Here is a 6,429-nt window from a genome sequence, read left to right as displayed (position 1 = left end):
TAGAGCAATTAACTTTCATATCTGTACTGGACAACTATTGTTTTGAATTCTTAGAAGAGTATTTCCCTCTCCTCTCCTGGGAAACATTTATTCTACCTATATGATTCAAAGAGAGCTGTCATTGCTTTAGGGCCCCACCTCCCTAGTCAGAGTTCTTAGTCTGGGGATCTGGGGTTCAGAGAGGTTGAGTTTCATTTCTTAGTAGATAAATGTGAGTCTGAGGCTGATGGAAGCCATATTCCAGTTGTGGTGCAAGAAGCCTGTTCAAAGATTAGACATGGTCTGCAGAGGAGGAGGGAGAACTTCCTGGGCTATTAGAACTCCTGGCTCTGGTCATCTTTAAGACTTTGTCCTTCCCACAATACATGCACATTGGCCAGGAAATAGCTCTTCTTGGCCTAAATGAGTTAGTTGTGTTTACACAATAAAAGAAATTTGACTAATGTAATGACTACTCATCCACTTAAATATTGGTTGCATTTAATTACTGAAACTATATCTTACTCCTCTTGGAGTAATTTCCTATTTAAAAATAATCCATAGGAATTGGTGTGGAATGGAACATTCCTCTGGGTCAGGCTTCAGAGGCTGACTTTCCCAGTATTTTTTCAGAGTATCACCCACCACCCAGGACCCTGTATCTGAAAGATAAGCTCCCTCCCATGTTGCTACCAAAGCAGTATGATTCTCCATTGTTGCTGCCTGGCCCAAAAGAGAAAAACTCCAGGCATTTAGCCCTAAAATACCCAACAAATCACCCTGTCATTTGTCCTTGAGCCTCTTGCTGCTTACAGCTTCTACCCTTTAACTCTCAGCATGGTCATTCTTGATCTTCCTCTGTCTTTTGCGGTAATATTTTCCCACAAATGGACTGGGCTGTGCTTTTCCTCCTTAACCTGAGAATACCTAATTTGTATCTTTAGGAAATTTCTCACAGCTTCTGGTCCTCCAAGAGTTTCCATTTCTACTTGCAAGTATATGTATTTACTGATTGGTTTCTTTATTTATTTTTCTATCATTTCTAGGGCTTTTGCATAAAAGTTGATATGCCCCAAGCTCATCTCACCATCTTGAAATGGTTTCCACTATATGAATCCTGTAACTGCTACCTATGCCTTTCAAAATATCCCTGAGCTTTTATTCTTCTTGCTGCCTCACAAATAAGCCCTGGTCTGAATGGCAAGAAACTAAAGGAGCCAAAATAGACCTACGGGAAATCAAGTATAAGGCTTACAAGAAATGCCAAATGCTCTGGGTCTTTTCCTGCTCATTTTACTTTTTTGTCCTTTTCTGCTCATTTATTTGGTAAACTTACTCCCTTTCTGATTGAGTAACTTGGATCTATGTTTATATATCTGAATTCTTAATTACTGCTGAACCACCAAGCACAAGCATGACAAGCACAGCGTGATAATGCTATAAACATGTCTCTGAAGAGTAATGAGATATTTCAAATCCTCATGCTAATTCCACTGTATATATTCAATCGCCAGGTCTTATATGGGCAGAGGATCCCGAGGTCATGGTCACTGCAATTATCCCAGCTGCACACATCTGAAATTTTTGAGCTGTGCTGCATTAGTTCCCTAAAAAGAAAGCAACATAACCGATCAAGGCAAGAAACAATTAGAAGGGGACATGTATACAAGTGGATGAATCTTGGTGTTCTGGCCTCCATATAAGTCTATGGCCACCGTGTGAATCTATACAGTGTCTTCATCCCAATGATTAGGACTTTTTCATTATTACTGTTGTGTTTAGAAAAGTTTCTTCAGAGGATTCCAAATACTTCCCAAATTTTTGTGTAAAAAATGTGAAACAAATGAAATTTATGCTCACACCATCTGAAATTCCTATGATATAACCCACATCAACCCCACCCAAGAAACTTGAGAGAATTTATAAATAGGATGAAAATTTAACAATCAAGTACAAGGTTCAGATTTTTATTTCCAAACAGGTGAAGTCATCTTGAATCTAATTTTCAACAACCCAGGGAGATAATTCTGAAACCCTGTTTTATAGCACTGACGAGAGAGCACAATTCTCTGTTGGGCAGATACATTTCACTTTGACCACCACCCCCAAAAAACAAACGAGGTTACTTAAAGAAAGTTGACACCTGACCCTGCTCAAATAGTTACAATACAGTGAAAAACTCACAGGGCGTTTTGACTGTGCCCATAACAACTCTTCAGAGGAAAGCTGCATATTAAAAAAAACAATCATTCATGTTTATGGAAGGTTCAATAATGAGGTAACTTATTTGCTTTCTTGCCACATTGTGCTTGTAGTTTTCAGGAATCCTCTGATTTCTAACCAGTAAGATAATAGAATAAGCTAATTCCTGAATCAAGACAAGTCAGGGTTATATCTAAATCCTCCTAAATGAATAAACAGGATATTTTATAGGCACTCAGAAAAGCTCCACTCCCTCTGAAGTTTCCCTAAACTAGTGTTAGAAATTTCAATGACTATGATCCTGAAAAATATGAATGGCTTGGATCTTATTCAATATCTTAAAACTTTGTTGATCAGGTCCTCTGAGCAAATGTTATCTAATTTTGTTATCTAACTTCAAAATGGCTTCACTGCCATGTGACCAGCATTTTATTTATTTCATTTATATTCTGCTGAATTTACCACAAATCTACTTCAAATTTTCCATACCCGTCTCTTAACCCTCATACTCTCTTAGGCTATCAGTTTCCCAGTAGACAATATTAATGGATGATATTGGTTTCCTACTTGAAATCCATTGTGCTACTTTTCATTAGCAGTGAACAAATTTTACCCAGGTGTCTATTCTTTCTGTGTGGCATTATCCTCAGGGAAATTGATCCTACTCCCAGCACAGTTTGAGCCAATCATGTGGTCCTATTCCTCTTGCCAGTGAACATGTGACCTTCTAGCCAATAACACACGAGGAAATGTCTAAATGTTTTCTATTAAAAAGATACACTCTCTTTCCTTCTCTGGACATTATCATATTCAAATTAGATGCCTGGTGCTACGGCAGCCATCCTGTGACTAGCTTGAAGATGACAGAACAGAGTAATAGAAAGAACGTAGGACTTTGGTGATATTATCAGGCAGCTGTAGCTTATGCCTTGTGGCTTCCCTTCCCAGAACTTCTTATCTGAAAGAATACATATCTTTCTTGAGTCAGCCAACTAGGTCAGTTTTCTGTAACTTGCTGCTGAAAATATCCTAACTGAAACAATTATTTAATTATTTTGCTTCTCCTTCTTTTTTTTAACCTAAATTGCTAAACCTCATGTTGCATTCTCCTAAATTGTTACAAGTTAATAGGTTCTGTTGACCTCACCATTGAAAGTTTCCTCCTTTGTCTTTGGGAGACCATACCAGTTAGGTGTTCTTCCCACGTTTTGTGACTTTTCTTTAACTCTATGTCCTCCTTTAGCCTCCTGTCTGTGACCATACCAAAGTTTAATCCCTGACCTTCTCCTATGTTTTTTTTGCATGCTTTTCTATTCTCATGGCTTCATCTCTCAACCATGAACATGAGAACACTCATACCACAACCCAGGACTTTGCTCAGATTTATCTCTATTATCTTCCACTGTCCACTGGACAGTCCTGTCTGGATGGCCCTCAACCATCTCAATATTGAAGTATCCACTAGCAAGCTTACGTTATTTTCCCAAAGCTCAGAAATGCCACTAGGAGCTAAAAGTATTCTTCTACATGCAAACCTTAAAGTCATTTCTGATTGATCACTATAAAGAAAGGCAGCCATCAAGGATGAAGAGCTCATGCAGACTGTTCATTTGTCATCCCATTTTGACTTTCCTCCTGTCCGCACCACATTAATTTCTAGTGCTTCAATATTTATTCAAGAAGATCTTCCTTTTATCTACTATTCAGTGGTCCAGAAATGGAAACTAACCTATTTGGTCCTGATCATGGTTTATCCATGAAGTGGGAACCCTTTCTGGTTCTTAGATTGATATTTGGGAGTTGTCAATTACCAGATTTTCATGGCTGGGGGAAGTTAAAGTATCTTATGAAAGAGAGAAGGAACAATGAGAAATAGTAAACAGAAAGAGAGGAACAGAAATAAGGAATGGATAAAATATGTGATGGAGTTCAAATTTTGATCTGAGTTGTTTCTGAGACCTAGCTCCAGTCCTGACCTTGGACTCTAAAAGATATCTCCAAATCATAACAATGAAATCTCCCTTATCATTCAGTTAGTCCAAACTGGGTTTTAGTTATCCAGAGTAAAAAAAAAGACACTTTGTAGAAAATCTTCTCAGTCTTTTCCTTGAGATATTGGTTATTTTATTTCTATCCTCTAAACATTCACTCTGAGTTCTCATCCCCTAAAATTCTACAGCAGTTGGTTGTTAACCAACTGGGTTCCCTGCCCCTATTATATTTTCTGCTCAATATGTTCTATGATCCAATTCAAAGTTATGTTTCCAAAATATTGCTTTGTGTATGCCATCCTTTTTCTCAATAATCTTCCATTGATCCCTATTGCCTATGTGATTCAATACAGCTCTGTGTTTACTGGTGCTTTCCATAAGTAGCTATGCAAGGTCTTTGACAATGTAGCCCATACTACTTTCAAGCTTCTTCCACTTTTTATAAATGTGAATCATCTTGTTCAGCTAGCCTTATCATCTCATTTCTTCCCTGAACTTGCAATGAAGAATTTGATAACTTTACTTAAACTGTTTTCACTGCCTGAAAACCATTTTTATGAATTCTGCTTTTTCATGAACATTTTCTCATTAATGTAGAACTCAGAATATTTCTCTCTAAGAAGGCCTTCTTTGGAGTGATAGAGTACAATATTTGTTCACGATTTTATCTTCCTCCCACAACTTTACCAACTTCACTGTGAAAGAAATCTGTTTTCCCTCTTGATTTATTTTGGACTTCACCTCATGATATATATTGGCCAATGGAATATAAATAAACTCAGAAGTGCTTGTTCTAAGTTAAACTTTTAAGAGGTATGGAGTTTTAACCAGACTTCTTGGAGATTCAAATCTTTTCTATTAGATGAGCATAATTCAGGTAGCCAAATAAAAAATCATTAAGCAGATAAGACTATAAACCCAAGTCTGAAATCTAGCCCAATCCAGCTAAGTCTAGCCAAGATCTACTGGACCACAGTTTGAGTTAAAACTCATAAACAAGGGGCATCTAGTGGCTCAGTAGGTTAAAGGTTCTGCCTTTGGCTCAGGTCATGATCCCAGGGTCCTGGAATCAAGTGCCGCATTGGGCTCTCTGCTCAGCAGGGAGCCTACTTCCCTTCCTCTCTCTCTGCCTGCCTCTCTGCCTACCTGTGATATCTGTCTGTCAAATAAACAAATAAAATCTTTTTTAAAAACTTCATAAACAAAACTAACTTTTGTTGTTTTGAGCCACTGAGATTGTGGGGGCTGCTTGTTATGCAGCACTATCACAGCAAATAGTAAATTCCTTTTTTGAATTCCTAGAACACTAATTGTTTTTATTACCAGTTTCAAATTGAGAAAATGTTCTTATTTTTGTCTTTTGGTGTTTGTAATAATAACTAATAATTGTCAAGTATAATTGTTGTGTGAGGCACACTAGATAACTTAAATATTTTATATTACCTAATTTTTCAAAAAAAAATGTAAAAAGTAGGTATGAGTATTCCTGTAAACTGATGTGGGAATACTGAGTTACTTTCTCCAAACCACACAGTTTAATGAAAGAATAAGGATTCAAATGCAGAATTACCTAGATCCAGAATCCATGTTCTATACGTCTTTTCAATTTGGAAGCTTTGCCAGTTTTCCAAAAATGGTAAAATCCATTAGATGTAGTTTCTCAATTTCATACAACCAAGAAAGACAACCAAAAGTGCAGTGAATTTACAACCTTGATAAATAAGTGAGTTTATTTTCTCAATTTGTACATGAAGAAACTGGAACTCCTAGGGGAAGGAATTCTCTGTTAGCAAGTCCACCACTCTTTCTATAATCTCTGTCATGGGGAGACTTTAGTCTCTGTTATGCCTCACCCAACTCTACTCTTTTGAGGAGAAAGTGAAATCCATTCATTCATGTGTTTTAGACCTCCATTTCTTCCCATAATGTATGCCTGATAGGAACTAGCAAAGAGTCTGGTCTACTGAAATTGCTCAATATTTATGTGTCCAGTTATGGAAGAAAAGGGCAGAATTCTGCTCCCAGATGAGTGGGAGGACCCGTAGGAGTCACACTGAATGACATGCCTGGCATAGAAATTGAGATTTTAATATTTCTAATCTTTTATTATCCTTCTCATCCACCAACAGAATGGGGCCATGCTTTGCTTGCATTTCATAAAACGCATTTTATAGGACAAGGGAGTTGAGTTCGCTCATTTTTGAGCAAACATGTCATGAACACCTTTTCTTTCCAAAGACTGGAGAAAAAATTTTCC

Source organism: Mustela erminea, chromosome 1, assembly GCF_009829155.1.
Source record: "Mustela erminea isolate mMusErm1 chromosome 1, mMusErm1.Pri, whole genome shotgun sequence".
NCBI classification, from domain to species: Eukaryota; Metazoa; Chordata; class Mammalia; order Carnivora; family Mustelidae; genus Mustela; species Mustela erminea.
This window is presented reverse-complemented; position numbering follows the sequence as displayed.